At 38.4% G+C, this 19,420-nt stretch overlaps 1 protein-coding gene and 1 pseudogene across 17 annotated transcripts in view; both read right to left on the bottom strand.

The window, feature by feature from the left end:
• TMEM108 (transmembrane protein 108) overlaps positions 1 to 19,420 on the bottom strand; it is a 337,717-nt gene that overhangs the window by 126,981 nt on the left and 191,316 nt on the right. The gene's annotated exons all lie outside the window — the stretch shown is intronic.
• Positions 1 to 19,420, bottom strand: part of LOC128929991 (isocitrate dehydrogenase [NAD] subunit gamma, mitochondrial pseudogene) — a 96,190-nt pseudogene that overhangs the window by 23,184 nt on the left and 53,586 nt on the right. Inside the window, exon 3 of the transcript XR_013528635.1 lies at positions 1 to 5,013. This exon is cut by the window's left edge and continues 23,184 nt beyond it. The product of XR_013528635.1 is annotated as an isocitrate dehydrogenase [NAD] subunit gamma, mitochondrial pseudogene (transcript). The remainder of the gene's footprint in view (positions 5,014 to 19,420) is intronic.

The following is a 19,420-nucleotide window of genomic DNA, read 5'->3' on the forward strand; positions in this document are numbered from 1 at the left end:
AGAAATGGTCTCAAGTTTGTCCTTGTGATCTCCCACTGTTCACGTATTCTAACAAAAACAGGATCTACAGATGATGCTGTTGTTGCCATCAGCACCGAGGTCACCAAAAGCTCATTATCTCTTTATAATGAGCAATTTTGGACCTAAAACCTATCTGGTTAGGACATCTTTCACTCTGTTGACTGTCAGGGTTGCCTCCCTCACTCTGCATCACCCAATTCATGAACAAGTCCTTTTGACTTTACTTCTAAGACGTCTCCTGACTTTCATACTGCCCCATCTCTGTAACTACCACCTTAGGCCAATCTGTCACCATCTCTTTTGCCTGACTACTGAAATCAACTCCTAAGTGGCAACACTCCTAAACTCCTATTCTCCACAAAGCAGTCAGTCATCTTTTCAAGACAAAAAAAAAATATCATGTTATCTGTTTAGAATTTTTCAATGGCTCCTCGTTACACTTAAGATAAAACCCAAACTTCTTACTTTTGCTCCCTACCTGCGTGCATACTTTCTCTCATTCCACTGGTTCTCTCTCACGCACTACACTCTGGCCACAATCAGCCCTCTTTCTATTCCTCAACAATCTCAAGCAGGTCCCTATTCAAGGCCTTTGCCTCTGCTTTATTGTATCTGCAAATTCTTTCCTATTCACCTTGGCAGGGCAGGCTTCTTGCCATTAACAAAGCAGCCTAATGTCATTGATTCTGAGATGATTTCTTGACCACCCAATCAAACTAGCTACGAGTCACCTACCATCATAATAACTCCATTAATTCTCTACTTAGTCGGGTTCTCGTTCTGATATTTTTGAAAAAATTTACTATTGTCTAGGTTCCCTAACTAATCTACATGCTCCAGGAGGGAAGATACCTTATTTGTCTTATTAACTACCTAGAATGAGGATGAGCACACAGTAGGTATCCAATATTCTTAGTGAAAAAATGAAAACGTGACCAAAGCAGTCACAGGCAAGTAGCTTTATAAGCAAGAACATATTAATACTTCACCGAAGCAAAGACACTTAACACCTGGCTCAAGGTACAGATAAACTGGTGCGGTTGTTTCCACATTTGGCAGAAGCCTTACTTAATGTCTTTGTGACTACAAAACTGTGTCTTCACATGGAGGAAGGGGCAAGAGAGCTCTTTAGGGTCTCTTTTATAATGGCATTAATCCCATTCATGAGGGATCCACCCTCATGACCTAATCACCTCCCAAAAAGCCACCTCCAAATACCGTCACATTGGCTTCAGATTTCAACATATGGATTTTGGGGGATCATAAACATTAAGTCTATAGCAGGTTGTAAATGGTATTTTCACCATGGGACTCAGGAGCATCTGAATCCTGTCCTACTCATCTCCCTTTAAGGAAGATACATGAAGAGACTTTCATCTTGGGGATCCTTTCCTCTAGCAAAAATTGTCTGGGCCTCTGACTTCTTCCAAACAGGGACAGTTCAGTGTTACACACTAACTAGGTCACTGCCTGAAAAGAAAGACAAAAGCCCCTGCACCTGTCTTTCTCAACACAGAATTGGCTGAACTTTACAACTAGACAGTATCTACTTAGTTTAGATACACTACTTAACTTTACCAGGGAGTTTCATCCCTTTTCATTTGCTCCTTTACTCAATAACAGCTCTCAAAGATGGGGAAGAAGGAGAGGCATATCTAAGTTTTTAAATCTTAGTCTAATTTGCCAACTCAAGTTTTAAGAAACCACAGAATAAAAGACAAATAGATTCACTGAATTCAGAGGGAGAAACACAATACTTCTTTTGGTTTTGTTTCAGGGGGATCAAATTTTAAGACAGTGAAAGGCAGGTTCAACTGTTGCAGATTTCTACACATGAGCAATGCTTAAGCCATGCAACAATGTATTGCTTTTCTAAGGATTATTAATAATGCATTTGTAACTACTCAGAGACTGGCAATAAACTTTCAGAGACTGAATAAAAATGTAATCTGTCCACAGCAACACAGATGAATTACTTTGATAAATTCTTTATAAGGGTGCCTCATCTCCTGCAATTCTTGGATTGGTTACAAGTCTACAGTCAATCCTTCAACAACTCCCACAAGCACCTCATTACTCATAATACTGTGACATCCTGGGTTGTAAAAGAGGTTCTGTTACATAACACAGGCACTGTTCAGCAGCCTCAGGTCATGAATATTAAGAGACAATCTCAAATGAGGTAATATCAATAAAGACCTACTGTTGTCTTTACCCAAGAAATAAACGAAAAGAAGGCAGAATGTCGTCGCAGGCATTTTGACATCAGGGATGGTTAAGTGCAGGCACTGTTTTCTTTTCAGGTTCATGACTGTCATACCTCTCACCAACCCATGACTTCACAACTATGTTCATGGGTAAGACTGACTTGGTAATTCTACTTTCTCATATTATCATTTTCTGGCTTTTGCAATAAGGTAATAGTAATTTAATAAAGTGAGTTGTGGAGCACTTAACTGGCTGGTTTGGTCCATTTACATGACTGTGCTTACTGACATTTGGATTTATTTCTGTCTTGTCCTATTTATCCAGCTTTCTTTACATCTCTTTTCCCCTTTTTGACTGCCCTCCTTTGGACTGAGTTTTTTTTTTTTCTTATTCCAATAGTTCTGTTTTACTGGTTTGGAAGTTATAAATTCTGTATCTTTTAGTAGTTCTCTTGAAATTTTGCCATGCCTACTAAAACTTGACTATGTCTAAGTTAAATGATATAGTTGCCATCCTGTCTAACAATACAAGGAATTTATAAGATTTTGATTCTTTTCATCCCTCACCAATTTAACTGCTATTATTGTCTAGTATATTTATTCTGTGTTTTCATTAGCCCTACATGTTAGATATTATTATATGTTTAATACAGAAAATATGTGTTTGGGTTGACTTCTATGTTTGCCAATTTCTTTGCTGGCTATTCCTTCTTGTCTGTAAGACCTTGTTTCTCAGAAAAAAAATGTTCTTTTTCCTGACTCTCTTGCTGATGCTTGCTTGTCATAGCTTGTTTTCTTATGTACTTGGTAACTTTTCACTGAGATAACGTACTTGACTGACTTTAATATGCAGGTATCTTGAGGCACCTTGGTTGAGAACCTTTTCCTACCAAGAGAATTTCCATTTGTTTTAGCTGGGTCCCAGAGGGTGTTACTAACTGGAACTATTTTTATTTACATGGGCTCTTGGAGTTATTTATATTGCATATGTAATAGGAATCAAAACCTAAACCACAAGAGGGCAGGCCTATGGTTACTAATTCTCAAGGGAAGTCTTGGTTGTTACTATTTTTTTCTCTCCATTAAGTGCCACTACTGACGAACAGATTTGTTTATCGGCTGCCTTTGTTGTAGATGAAATTTTCCTAGACACATTCATTCAACCTACAAACATTTATTTAATACATTTTATTATTTATTTTGGCAGAGATGAGATCTTGCTACATTGCCAAAGTTGGTCTTGAACTCCTGGCCTCAAGTTATCCATCTGCCTTGGCCTTCCAAAGCACTGGGATTGCAAGTGTGACCAACTGTGCCTGGCTTGAATACTTTTTAATGTTCTTTTATAGGAATATGAGATATGTTCCTTTACATGACATTATTTAGGAACCCCAGTAGTGCTGTAGCCAGGCTGACAATTTAGTCTTTAAAATTATCTTTCTAATTAGTTACTTCCCAAATTTACTGGAATTAATCTGAAGCTATGTGAGGTCAGGCATATTATCTTTTTCCTTTTGTTTTCTTTAAAACTCATAATGACTACAACAGTGCAGTATGCCCAAGAGATGCTCAGAACACATTTTTGAAGATGGCTGTCAGCCAACCAAGGGAAACCTGGTAAACAATGAAAACAGGTAAAATTAAATTAACCACTGGCAACACAAAATCTTCTTACAGATTTAGAATTAAAAAAAAACCTATCAGAAAGGGTGTTTCATTTTTCTGTACAAACCTAATAATACCCAAAAAGTTAAAGAATTTGATAAATTTAGAAAGTAATAACATCTGGGATGGACTAACTTGAAAAGACCACATACTGTCATTATTTATGTTTCTTCTTTGGCCTTTGGTGAACTTTTCCCACATCATATGACTCCAATGTGCAAATCTGATGACATTCAGGGCTAGTTTTTGTTGTTTTTTAGGACAAAAACATACACCCATTTAAAAATTCAAGAATCAGAAACTAGGAAGAGTCAGAACAACGTCACAGATCACTTGATGTAGTTTGTATAGGTGGGTAAACTGAGACTCCTTACAAATGGGGAAAGTGAGGTTCAGAAAGGTGAAATGATCAACAAGTTGGTAGAAGAGCCACTATTAGACTCTATCTTTTCTGAATCTCAGATAAATGTTTCTACCACCAAACACTCTTTTTGTCTTATATGATATTTCTTGAGTAAAACAACTATAATAGGTTTCGCTGTATAGTCAACCCTTGGTATACTTGAAGGATTGGTTCCAGGACCCCTGGTAACAAAATCCACAGATGCTCAAGTCCCTTGTGTAAAATGCCATACTATTTGCATGTAACCTACATACATATCCCTCTTGTATACTTTAGTTTATTACTTATAACACCTAATATAGTTGGCCTTCTGTATTCAGAAGGGATTGGTTCCAGGATCCCCCTTGGATACCAAAATTTGTGAATGCTCACATCTTTGATAAAAAATTGAGTAGTGCAGTCAGGTCTCCATATCCACAGGATACACATCTGCACATTCAACCAAACGCAGATGGAAAATACAGTCGGTGTTTCATGTTTCTTTGAACACTGTACACAGGAATGGATGTCAGAGATCACCTACTTCAAGCCTCCCACTTTACAGATAAGTGATCAGAGGTTCAGAGATGTCTCCAGATCTACTACTTAGTTCTCAAAATGTCATAACTTCTTGACTCCTTCATCTTTTTTTCTTTCTTGTTTCTCTACTTTTCATCATACTCTCAACTCTCTTCCTCTTGATTTTTCTTTCCTCTTCTCTACAGACACATGAAATATCTGCTAAAGAAACAAGACTTTCTTACATACTGTTTTAAGAAAAATGTGATCAGAACTTGAATTAGCAAAACCTAAAGTGCAAGTTATCAGTTAGGTTCCAATGTGAATGTACGGTTGCAGCATCATAAACTGTGATTAAAATGTTACTGTTTTCCTAATTACTCCATTGCCAAAATTTTCATTCAGATTCTCGATATATTAGTCACATAACACCTGGAATACAAAATTAACACAGCTTACAATGTGAATGGTGTGGGAATACAAAATTAACACAGCTTACAATGTGAATGGTGTGGGAATACAAAATTAACACAGCTTACAATGTGAATGGTGTGGGAATACAAAATTAACACAGCTTACAATGTGAATGGTGTGCCCACAGTTGTCCAGTAACCCGAATGACCTTAGATGGTAGTCCTGTTTTCATTTATTTCACATACCCAGAATTTTTCAGCTCTTATAATACTATTATAGCAAAAAGTTGAAAGAATCATGTTTTTCTTTTTCCATCTTTTCAATCTGTGAAGAGCAGTATTTACCCCCATGAGTCTATCAAAACTTGAAATTAAGGTGGTTCTGATCATTATTTCAAGGATATCAACAGATATCAATGGTGACAGTAAAAACAGAACTCCTTAGGAGAAAACTGTTAATCAAACAATATCATAGGAGTTTCATAGCAAGTGATTAGAATTAGTTATGTTGGAAAAACATGCCTATTACCTTTATTTTAATATATATTATAAGCTATCAGAAAAATCCAATGCTTGACAGTTTATCTTATTTCATTAATTTTCTTTGCAACCAAAGTTTTAAGCTTAGAGCTAAGAATAGAGATGACTAGTTGACTATACAAGATTCAGGTTCCCCTCCCACAGTGGAAATTTGTTCTTGGGAAGTGGCTGCCCAAATCTAGACAACATTTCCACAGCATCTAGATAGGACTGTGTGGCTAGACAGTGGGACAGGAGCAAAAACTTATACGTATCACTTCTCGTCAGAGGAGTATACCTATCTACTATCTCTTGCCCTTCCATGATGATCCTGAAGGCCAGCATTGAAGATTATGGGATTCTAAGTGGGAGAAGCTTGGGTCCCTGATTACATTTCGAAGGAAACTGAGGCAGCAAGAAATGTCTGTTTTGAAATTTCCTATGAGTAGGAAACACTTTCTTAAGTTATGTTATAGTGAACTTTGAGTTTTTTTTTTTTAATATCAGATGGCCTATACTAACTAAAACAATAAATACCTGTTGGTTAGCTGTATGAAAATCTTTAGAGACCTTATCTTAATATGTTATATCCTCTGCTGTGTCTTTTATAATAAATGCTTAATAAATGTCCATAACAATTTGCTTTGGAGAGGGTAATCTTTTAAAGCCATTTTTTTTAGTTTAAAATTTTGTTTGACTTTTAAGGGATATGCCCAGGATATAGCACAGAATATGTACACATAGCAGGCATTCAAATATTTGTTAAATAAATGAAACTAATGGTTATCTTTGTTTATTTCATTCAATGTCCCTTTGGGTTACAGAATGACTGATCATGAACTAGCTAAGATCCTAGGAGAGTTCACCAGCCCAGATGACCCAGCAAAGTTATGTGAGCCAAAGACTAGAACTCAAATGAAGTAAAACAAGCAAGCAAACAAAATTCAAGAGATTCTTGTTTTGGTAATATGCTATACGATTTTAAGGCAGGTGGCTCAATATCAAAGAATTCTGCTTTAAGAGATGAGAGAGAAAGAGAAAAAAATGGGAGGCAAAGTGAATTTATAGTTGAAAGGATGGATAAATTAAAAAATACATCCTCACCTCTATGATCATAGTTATGTTGTAAATTATATTTGCCATTCAATATTTTTCCATAAAAGAAGAGAATCCCCCAAAATCATATAAACCATAATTGTTTAGCATTTCATAGTTTGCAAATATACCAAAAAAACTTATTTAGAACTACTGAGGCTATTTATGCTAATTGTACAAATGAACTTGCTAACATCAAGAATACAGCTGACCCTTGAACAATGCAGGAATTAGGGGTGCAAATCCCCTGTGCAGTTGAAAATCCACATATGACTTTTGACTCCTCCAAAACTTAACTACTAATAGCCTGCTACTGACCAGAAGCCTCACTGATAACAAAAACAGTTGATTAGCACATATTTTATATGTTATATATACTGTATTCTTACAATAAAGTAAGCTAGAGAAAAGAAAATGTTATTAAGAAATCATAAGAAAGAACATATTTACTATTCATTAAGTGGAAGTGGATGATCATAAAAGTCTTCATCCTTGTCTTCACACTGGCTTCACGTAGGGTGAGGTAGAGGGGAAGAGGATGGGTTGGTCTTGTTGTCTTAAGGGTGGCAGAGATGGAAGAAAATTCACATATAAGTGGACTCACACTGTTCAAGGGCCAAATGTATAATGAATGAGAAGTCTATCTCCTAGCATAGTCCTATCTAGAATTAAGCCAGAGTCGTTTGTTTCTAGATCGTTTGATATTACTCTACTGACACCTCAAGAGCGTAATTGTCTAAAGTTTAAAAGTACACCTAACTACTCCAGAGGCTGAGGTGTGAGGATTGCTTGAGCCTAGAAGCTCAAGACCAGCCTGGGCAACAGTGAGACCCTGTCTCTTAAAAACAAAAACAAAAAAACCCACATTTTTCATAAACTGAAATTTATTGAAAATGTTTCTGTTGTATGCATGGTAGTCACTTAAGTTACCCCATTACTCAAATAATTTAAAAGCTCTTTATTTCTTAATGTAGTGAAAATTTAATCACCACAAAAGTTAATTTAAAATTATGGTGTTTTATATGTTAATCTCAGCACTATTCACCATAGCAAAGACATGGAATCAACCTAGGTGCCCATCAACAGTGGATTGGATAAAAAAAAATGTGTTATATATACACCATGGAATACTATGCAGCCATAAAAAGAATGAAACCATGTCCTTTGCAGCAACATGGATGGAGCTAGAGGCCATTATACTAGATGAATTAATGCAGAAACAGAAAACCAAATACCACGTGCTCCCACTTATAAGTGGGAGCTAAGCATTGGGTACTCATCATGGACATAAAGATGGCAACAATAGACACTGGAGACTACTGGAAGGCAGAGTGAAGGAGGGGCAGTAAAACATCAGTTTACATCCCTCATACTCAGAGTGTTCCCTACCCTAGTTTTTCCCCTAGAACCCCTTCTAAGCTTTTCTATAATTAGCCACAGTATGACAGAAACAGTTTAAGGGCTAACATTCTCCGCCCTTCACTGCACTGATGCAGTCTGATAGTTTTCCATGTTTGTTTATTTCCTTAGTTCCTTTTCACTCTCTGAAACACAGTAGGGCTGTCTCATTACTGTCTCTTCCTCCTATCACATTAGCTTGAATGAGGAGGCTTAAGTTCTACAACTGGAGTATCAGACTTGATGCAAATTGTGAATATTTCATTTGGCACTGTGAAGATGTCATGATTATACATGCTTCCTTTCTGGCCTTTCCTACCTCTACCCTCCCAGGCCCAGCTGGTACCTGAAATAAATTGGATGAGGAAGAGGCCCAACAGCACCCTGAAGTACCTCTCTCATCATCTGGTACCTCCCTCAGTGACCATGCAAAGGTAGCAGCTTTTAATTAGCAGCAGGGGCGAGTGCAGCATTCTCTGAGGGCTAGACCAAGACTAATTTAATTCAAGAAACAATTAAGCGGATGTATATTAGGAGCCAGATTTCTTTCCCCATCCTTTTTCACAGTTGCTGTAATAATCTAAGACTTCTAAAAATATAGCCATAAGGATGGCACAACCAGAGTTTGCTAACCAAAAAATAATGAGGCTAAATGAGCTACAGATTCATCAGCTTATAAAAGGAATAACCCACTGCCACAATGGGTTGCAAAATTTATTTCCCTAAATATTACCAAGCCAATATCTGATCTGAGAGCCAATACCTCTATCCTGCTACTGTTTGTTTTATTTCTTTAAACAGACCCAGGGGAGAAACAAAAAGACCAACCACTAAAGCTGCTAAAACAAGATAAGGCATATTGCAAGGGAAAGGCTGGAGCAGTCCACTGGCTGAAGTTGTGAAAACTCCATCAAGAGACACACAATCAGATGGCACAACTGTCTTCAGTGGGTCAGAATTTCCAAGTACAAGGGCTGTGCCTAGGATGAAATATGGGAGGCTGTGGGATTCTGGAAAATATACTGGACTTGGAGTAAGGCACCTTCAGTCCATGTTCCTAGTTCTAGGATTTTAGGCATAAAACTGGGCTTTTGGGGGACTGTATTTTCTTTGTAGTAACATGGTATTAAAATGATGCCTGTCAACAGGCTTGTCAGGATGAGTCATGGCATATTAGATGGAAAACACTGTAAAGTACAAAAGCCTTGTTACCGTCAGTCTCCTTCCGTTGTCATATTGGTTAAGGGGACTAATTATTGCCTCTCTCCATGTTCAGAACTAATTTAAACATACATAGAGGAGTCAGAGGCGGATCAAACATTATTTTTATTACTAGTTAAGTTGGATTTAAGAACATGGCTTGACTTGTGGTTTCATACTGCATCCTGTAACACACAATTTTTTCATATTCTGCCCTTTCTCCTTGATTATACTGTATGCTTTTGGAGAGCAGAAATTATGCTTTATATCTCTCTGCATCCCTTGAGTTTTTCAGTCATATCCTTCTGGGATATGAAGGGATACTCAGAAGGATATGACTCTGAAAAAGAAGACCACATTTGTACCACAGTTTTCTGTGTGAAGCCCTTGTCTCCACTGGCCTGGGAGCTCTTGGAGCGCAGGGTTCATGTCTTTTCATTCCCAGTGCTTAGCATAATACCTAGCACAGAGCAGATTCTTTATAAAAGTGTGTTGAAAGATCATGAAAACAGAAAGGTGCCACCCAGGGGTTGCAGAGAGGGATTTAATTTTTTTATCTTTAGGACAGGTTTATTATGAATAACAGTGAATATAAATACAGGTTGCAAATAAGTTCTTTGGGTAGCACCTTAATGGAAGAGGGGAAGTTCCCCATCTGTGAAGGCTCAGGAGTGGGGCCTCTCCATTTCCTTAACACTCAGGACACTAGGAAGCCCTGCAGTTTACTTGTATCCTAGTGATGGGATTTGCGTATTCTGTTATCTAGTTTGACATGTTAGCTCCTAAAACGTGGGGAGGTAGCTTAAAAAGATGTCTGAAAGAAACACTGGACTAAAGGCAATGCTAATAATGGAAGCAAAACTGAACAAAAAGCAAAAGGCAGGCCAACACTTCTTTTATTCTCAATATAAAGTTTTCTTCAACCATGTTATAAGGTAAAGAATAATGATGAGCTAAGCAGAGAGGGATTTAAAGGAGGGATGTCTTCTAAGGATCCCATTCTTGACAGTTTGTTCATTTGGAAAATAGCACTACCTGCAAATGATCATGACTGAAGGTTTTATTTGAGACAGTTTTCCCCATGAGAAACTTCAGCTTCTGCTTAACTTGTTAGGCACCTTAGCTATCTGGGCATCTGAGCCCTGGACATCTCAATTGAAGTTAGTCTGCTAATGTCCATAGCAGAGAGGAACTGTCATTTTGTAATTAACTTAGAGCCATGACAGAAGCCTGTGACATCTGATGTTTCAGAATATAACAATAACCCTTGTTCTTCTCCCAAGAGGTGTGTACACCATGAAACAATTTCCTTTGGAGTTGCTAGTAGAATCTGCTGACATAATATCTAGGATGAGATGGCATGCAGAGGTCTCTGTAAGGGGTGAGGACCTCAAAACACTCTTGTGAAGTGTGCTGCTCCTCAGTTCAGGGCCTTGCAGAGGATCTGAGACAGGAAACCTTCCTGTACAGATAAACTCTCAGTGCCTCAGTGGGATGAGTGCATGAGATGTGGCTTACTCAGCTGCAGCCATGAGGGTAGGGTTGTTGTGGAGTCAGGTCCTCTGCTCTATGTGATTCTCTCTGTGTCCTTTAAGCTCTCAGATGTGCCTCCAGAGATGTCTGCACCTGTGCACTGCATTTTGTTTTCAACTCTGGACTACATGCTCTGTGAATGATGTGAGAATCCCCTAACTTTGCTCTTTTCTAGAACAAATCAAAATACAACAGTTCAACTCTCAAGGTATTAAAAGGATTCATCAACTCCTATCTCTTAATGCAATGGCCAAGAAATTGCTGGGCTCAAGTCACAGTCATATATTCCTGGCCTAAGGCCTTGGTGTTCTAACTCAATGGGTCCCACATGCCAGACTGTTCCCACAGAGCTGATATAGAACAGGAAAGGCTAAGGAACTTCAAAATTAATAGTCCGGTGTAACTGATAGGGACTTGTGTAATCACTGACCACATGTGGCACTGAGAACTTGAAATGTTTTAAGTGTGACTGAGGAACTGAATTAAAAAAAATTTTTTTAACTACATTTAAAAAGTGATAGCTAATTCAGACACTGGAAACATTTTAAGTATGTAAATCTACTTTTCCAGTTGTAAGTTTTATGAAATCTAAATGTCAAATACTTATGAAAAAAATAGTGTCTAAATTGAAGATGTGCTGTAAATGTACATTATATAGGAGATTTAAAAGACCTGGTCTGAAAAAAAAGAAAGGAAAATGTCTCACTAGATTTTTTATTGGTTATATGTTGAAAGTAATGTTTTAAATATATTGGTTTAAATAAAAGTGTTATTTAAATTGCTTTTGCCTATTTCTTTTCACTTTTTCTACTATGGCTACTAGAAAATTTGAAATTATGTATATGTCTTGTGTTCTATGTCCACTAGACTGGGCCAACCTACACTATAATTCTCAATCTCTCTAATGAAGTCTCACCTGACAATATGGACCATTCAAGAAACCTGCTCATTGTTTCTCTGTCCAGTTCATTGTACTTTAATGCCATGTTTCTTGGGTCTTCCATGTGCCAGGCATTGTTCTAGGCTAGTAATACAGCATGTAGGCTCTTAACTGACTGCAGGCAATAAACAAATACAGAACCAAAAAAATTATATAATTCCAAGTGCTATGCAGAACTAGGAAAAATAATGGAGATAGGCTGGGTAGTATGTTTATGCTGAGTGATGAGGGCAAGTGCTGGGGGGAGGTCCTGGGGCTGTAATCTGAACAGCAGGGAGCTACCCATGCCAGGCCAGGACAGACAACTGGTCAAAGGTCTTTGGAATAAGTTGAAGTGCTTGAAGAAAGAAAAGAACACCAATGTGACTGGAGAACTGCTGTGCAGAGGGATGTAGGAGAGGGCATTCTAGCATGCTCACTGCACTGAGAATCTGGACTCAGGCTTAAGTGTCTTCCTTCATATCAATTAGGCTTGGATCCTGGGTAAGTCACGTCTCCACTCAGGATGGTCTCCATTTCCTCATGTGTCAATTACTAAACAGAGTGTCAATTACTAAAGAATCTTCCTTTCAGCTCTGAGAGCATAGACTTTTATGACTCTTCTATATATTCTAAGGAATGAAAGTCCTGTCCTAGAAAAATAAAGGAAGAGGAAACAAATGGAAATACTCTTAACCTTTCAAGATTTAGCAACTGCTTATCTGATGCCTACCTTTCTCTTCTTCTCCTTCTTCTTTAGGAAAATATTAAAAAATTTAAAAGATGAAAATAGATCAAAATGACATCTAGCCAACCCATTCTCATATAGCATCAAAGAGTAAACCTCTAAATTCCTTATTGTACACACAAGAATGTTTTCCTCCAAAATCTGGATCATCTTCCCACAAATACAATCAACTGTCCTGAACAGATACTACTCTCCTTTATAATTAGACTACAAATCCCACAAAAGTCCACATTTTCTAGTATTCAGAACTTATGTTTTCAAAGTCTCCCTTGAACTTGGGGAAATTTGGATTGTCAGGCTGGCAATGATTCTGCCAAAAGTTTCATCTATGGCAAAACATTATCAAGGAGACCACATGTATAAAAGCCATACTTCCAGGGAAAGAATACAATACCTGGTCATATTCATTTACCATTATAATTTAATAATGCAAAAGAGAGGCTCTTGGGACTATATCTGGGGGGAACTTCAGTTCCATCTGTAACCCAGGGACATATGGCAAATGTTTAACAATCAGCCCTTCACTAGCCATCTCCAGCCCTCACGTGGAACCTCCATACCGCTTCTCAGAGAATGAGACTTAAGACAGGGGTTCATAGAGGAGAAGAGAAAGATGCAATAAGTTGCATTTGTAACATGAAATGTGAGAACCAGTCACAAGGTCCTAGCAATGGAAGTGAGAATAGGTTTTACCTTATGCTGAGAGAAATGGAGGAGTAGGGGAACACATGATGATCATGATGGTAAGAATAACATCAGCCCAACATTTATAGCACTGTTTAAAATACTTTATATATATATTAAATGAATTAAACATGTTAACATATACGTCACTAATTTAAAATGTTTAAACGGAGCTTGGCACATCTTCAGTGCCCTTAACCAATGACTGGGAGATCCAGGATTATAATACTCTGTCACCTGATGAGGATAAGTCCAAGGTGTGAGCTATAATTTCACCAGAACTCTCAAGAGAGACTGCAACAGCCAATCTCTGTGGAGCTTTCTTGATACTCATCCTTGCTGGGCTTTCTTCCTCTTCCAGGCCCACTCCCCTTTTCCCCTATCAGTTGTTCCTGGGAAACCTTCCTAATAAGTCACTCCACAGGACTCCTGGTCTCAGGGTTCAAGGTCTGTTCCTAGCGACTGCCCAACCTATGACACTCATTTAAAGACATGAATATTTCCATAATCAGACCAATTTTAGTGTCAAGTATGGGACTTTTTCCTTATAAACTTTCTATAGACAGGCTATTTAAATAAGTATCGTATTTTATTTTTTTAAGCTCAATTATTTTACACTTAACTGCAGGTCAAAATAATAACAACATCAATAAAAGAATGTGACTGTATTTGTCTGAGCCTCCTTTCCTCTTCAGGGATTCTCCTGTGTCATAGTGAGAGCTGCTTAGAAGTGACCCTATGTGTTTAGACAAGCAAGCTATCCAGTCACTCTCACTTGCTTTTAAACAGCACTCTCTCAGGTTCAGGGGCTATCCATACCTCATAGTGACCTCCAGGCCAGCAACTGGAATCTGAGCAATACTCTCCCTTCTCAAGTGCCCCACTGTACAACTTCCAAACCTCCCATCTCATTCATCTTCCATTGCTTCCAGGGATGCTCAGCTATGACCAAGTTCCTGGGGCACAAAATTGCTTCCTTGAGTGACTCCTGGACCCTTGTTTCTCTGCCATTTGGGCCAAGTGCGCACATTCTAATTTCTTCATCTAACCAAGGAATTTCAAAGCAAACTGATGCATTTTTTTTCATCTCAGAGGGTTCTGGGGATCTCTCCTGAGCTATGGTATAATTAGTGGACGTTGTGCTGCCAGCACAGAGCCTGGGCTCTGCTCTGTGGTGAAAAAGTTGTGTAACTCTGAGAGAACATCTTACACTGTTGTCTCAAAGCGCTTACACTCAGTGTTAATCTGACTGACTGACCACAGGACAGGGGATTCTCACTCTTGCCTCTTCTCATCAAACATGGCACAATCATGCATCTAGCACTGGCACTGGTTGGCAAGGGCAGGAAAGAGACCCCGTGCACCAGTGCTACATGTGAGCACGGAAATCACGTGTAGAGCGGTTCCTGCCCATCAGTGTGCATCTTACCTCATCTGAAGTTCTCATGCCTATAGCACTCAGTCCTCACATACCTATAGCACATATCTAAGTTTGCATGCCTATAGCACTCAGCTAGGAGCTCTTAGACCAGCTCAACACACTGGCTTTTAAAATAGTCTTATAAAATGAGCTCTCTATCCCTGCTCGTTCCAGCCTTATCTTGTTCTTACTTTATGGTTAAACTTCTTCAAAAAACTGTATAAACTCATGGTTCCGTCTCTTCACCCTCTACTTATTCCTTGGCCTATACCCTCCACTTACTGAGCATCTATTCTGAACTGGGCATTATGCTAAGTGGGCCATATACTTATATTAATCAATCTGTGAAGAATAGCAATATCCCATTGTAGTCGATTGAATGGTAATCTCCCAAGGGACATATCCACATCTTAACCCTGAAACCTCTGAATGTGATCTTGCTGGGAAAAATGGTCTTTGCAGCTATAATTAAGCATCTTGGGATGAGCTAATGACAGATTATCCAAGTGTGCCTTAAATCCAATGACGAACGGAGGAGAGATACCCAGAAAAGAGGAGAAGGTCATGTAAAATGGAGGCAGACATTGGAGCCTTAGAGCCTTCAGGGAGTGTGGCCCCCACAACTCCCTGATTTTGGACTTCTGGCCTCTAAAACTGTGAAAAAAATTCTGCTATTTTAAACCACAAAGTTTGTGGTAATTTGTTATAGAAGTCACAGGAGGCCGGGGGGTGGTGGTTCACACCCATAATCCCAGCACTTTGGGAGGCTGAGGCTCATGGATTACTGGAGGTCAGGAGTTCAAGACTAGCCTGGCCAACATGGTGAAATTCCATCTCTACTAAAAACACAAAATTAGCCGGGCATGGTGGCGTGTACCTGTAATCCCAGCTACTTGGAGGATGAGGCAGGAGAATCACTTCAACCTGGGAGGCGGGGGTTACAGTAAGCCAAAATCATGCCATTGTACTCCAGCTTGAACAAAAAGAACAAAATTGTCTCATTAAAAAAAAAAAAAAAAAAAAAAAGAAGCCACAGGAAACTAATACAAACATCCATTTTACAGACAGGGAAACTGATGAAGATGGTCTGGAGGAAATGAGCAATGAGGCTGCCCACAGCTCACAGCTGAGTGATATCCTGGTACAGTCAGAATAAAGGCAAATGATTCATTTTCGAAGAGCTGCTAGGATACTTGCAGAAGATAATTGACTCCCTTGAGGAGAAAGGCTGGAAAACTTCTGAGGGGAGGGGTAAAGACATGAGAAAGCTTGGTGATGCAAATGACCCAAAGGAAGGGAAGGGAAGGGAAATAAATGGATGAACAGGAGAGGGAGATAAAAAAGATGCTGCAAAGGCCATGTATCTTAGGTATGGGGGCTTTTGGGGTCCTAGCTTGAATAATTTCCAGTGTCCATCACAGACATAAAGGCCGGGATTAAATGTTTCAAAAATGTTTCAGAGATTTATTGCAAAGATGTCATGAAATTGCTGGGAAAAGCCCTGTTTTTCATTAAAAATTCTGTTTAAATTTCCCTTCTTCAGAAACATCTCCCAGAATTTTACCAGCTCTTAACAAATATGACAGTTCTCTGTTAAAATAACTCTAATTCGTGAGGTTTATGTGTATTAATGAGCATTCTACTCAATTCACATCTGGGTAAGGACATCTAGACTACCTTTCACATTTCTTTTTTTAAAAAGATAAATAAGAGTTGCCAAACAAAAATAAGATTTGCTTACAATATTACAAGAAAAGTAATGTTATTTAAGGATAGTAATACAGCAACAACTTATTTTTGAAAGGCATTTCAACACATGAAACGTTTTAAACCCTACCCATTTAACTCTCACAACAATCCTCAAGGTAGACATTATAGTGGTCATCTGTGCATTGTACTTGGGGCCAATGAGGGAACTCTTGGAGGTAAAGCACTCTGTGCAGTCATTTAACTAGTAAGAGATAACATGAGAGCCTGAAATTCTATGCTTTCTCCCACCATATATTTTAGCAAAAATACTTTCATATAGAAAATTGAATTTACTCATGAAGGGTTAACATTTTAATTTACATAATTGAACAGCTCCCCTAAGTATGAGCACAACTTCCCTAACCTACACTCTTCGGCCAACAGTGTAATGGAATGTACTCAAATTCATAAAGCTGAATTTCTTTAAAATATTTATTCTTCAGTCCCCACTGGCATTGGTTACAATGAGAATGTCTTATTAAAGTTTTATCTGCAGAAGAGAACTGTTGACTTACCTAAATTTAAAATCACAACCTAAAACGTAACATACGTTTACGTTTGTTACGTTTGTTAAAAAGTTCCCAAGGTGATTCTAGTGTACAGCCAGATTTTGGAAACACTGATCAAAGCGAATCAAGTTAATCCAGTGTAAATCAATATGACACTTTTAAGGACCTGGTATGCCTAAACTTCCTCGGTTAATATCACCTTGGAAAGAATCGCTTCCTCAAATTTTTTTATATGAACGACTTACCCTTCAGAAGTAGAGATCCATTCTCCCTAGAGAACATTTGCAAATCTTTTTATAATTAAGCACTCCAAAAAAGTCTCTAATTTTTGATTTGTAAAATAATTATGCAGCATAAGAAAAAAATAGCCTTATAAAATCAAGTTCTAAAATGAGACAGCTGCAATAAAGTCAAGACCAAGGGTTACTCAAAAGGTGTTTTCCTTTTGCTTTATAATCCTGGCCAGCCCATTCCTTGTACCCTTCTCATTCTTAAAACAGAGTAAAAACTAACTTTCAGGACGTCCTAAAGAATAACATGAAACCAAGTTCTAACAGTTCCTAATCTCACAACACTTGAGAGGGATTCTGCTGGCTCCTTCCCTGACACTTTCTCTCCATTCTCCTTCCTAACTGATCCTGGTTTTATTCCAGAACTCATTTCACCATCATGTAGCCCAAGTGAGGTAGGGAAGTTAAAAGCATCTCCTGCTCCAGGATAGCCCTTTGTAAGTCTACAACAGTGATTCTCAAAGTCTCTGGACCAAAGCTTCAACATTATTAGAGACTTAGACATGTAATTCTTGGCTCAACCCCAGATCTACTGAATGAGAAACTCTGGGGGTGGGCCCAGTGATCAGTGTTTAAATAAGCCCTCGATGTGATTCTGTTGTTCACTAAAGTTTAAGAACCAGAGACTGAAGCCAGTGATCTCAGCCCTGGTTGCCCATTGGAATCACTGGATACTCCAGTTCCATGCCCAAAGCTTTTGATTTTATTGCTCTGGGGTGGGGTCTGGGCAAGCGGATTTGTTAAGAAGTTCCCAAGGTGATTCTAGTGTACAGCCAGATTTTGGAAACACTGATCAAAGCGAATCAAGTTAATCCAGTGTAAATTACTGAATTTTAGTGTCAATGACGTTGATGACCTCCAATATCCATAAAGCCAACTGATGACCAGAAGTGTCATTATTGTTATTGCAGCCACTTCTGGTAGCACAAGAGAACTGCAGGCTGATGAACTGGTCTTTGCCACTAGATGAACCCATGCTGTTTTATTTTCTGAAGAGCAATGGGTTTTCCATAGCTTAGGAATGATGAATTTGTAAAGGGGTGGGGGACACAAAGCCCAGCAGCTATTTAGCAATGGTATGTTGCGGATGGAAAAGGATGAAAATAATTTGTGATAAGCCAAGACTTGAACTCAAGCAGTCTTGATCACTGTCCATGAAGGTTGTGAGCAAGTGGTGTAAAACACAAGGGAAGATAACTTCACTGGGAAAAGAAGAGGAGGAAACAAAGCCCTCATAAAGAATGGTGAAGTTCTGTTCATCTCCTCACACTAGGGAAATGACTCTTATGTATACAGAATGGCAATATCTGTATGATTGCCTCTAACATCTAAAAGATCATATATTTTTAAAGTCAAAATTTCTTTGGACCTAAATACTATGTCATTTATAACTCATATCAACCCTCCTTCCTTAATTGTAGAAAAAATTTCCTCTCATTTATCAGGAGAAACAAATCGTGAAGACAAAATACACAAGCCAGCTTCAGCCAGAGATGGCCAGCTCCTTGAATCTCTCTCTGGTTTCTAAAGGGAAATTCTTTTGTTCCATGAGGCCCACCTAGGGTGGCAGCTTGAACTACAGATGGGTTTGCTAAGACTTGATCCTAAAGAATTTAGTGGCAGAGGCTCAGAAATTACATTTCCCAGTTAGCCACAATCCACCATAATAATTCTGTATTTTATCTCTACATGTGTTTCCAAATTTTAAGATGTAATTCACAGTGTGTGATAGCTTAAGCAACATTTTGTCTTTTTTAGTGGTTCATAAAATAACAGTTTATCTTACAACTAATAGCATCGTAGACTTGATGAAATATGGTAATTAAATAAAACATTTATGGGTACCATTATGAATCAAGCTCCCGATTACCGATTAGACTGGCAACAAAGGAATGAATGATGAAATATAATTCCCATGCCTGAGAAGCTAGATGAAAAGAAAACAAGCACATGTATAATCAGAGATAAATATTTTGTGGTGGATAAAGTATGTGTTATGATGACTGGAGCACACTGTGGGTGTCTACTGTGTGGTAATATATGCATGAGTGAGGGAGGAGGGATATGAAGGGGAGACGTGATAAGAGATGAGGCTGGAAAGGTAGCCTGAGATCAGAGTATTAATGACTCTAACACTAAGCTAAGGAAT

Source organism: Callithrix jacchus, chromosome 17 (genome assembly GCF_049354715.1).
Source record: "Callithrix jacchus isolate 240 chromosome 17, calJac240_pri, whole genome shotgun sequence".
Lineage (NCBI taxonomy): Eukaryota > Metazoa > Chordata > Mammalia > Primates > Cebidae > Callithrix > Callithrix jacchus.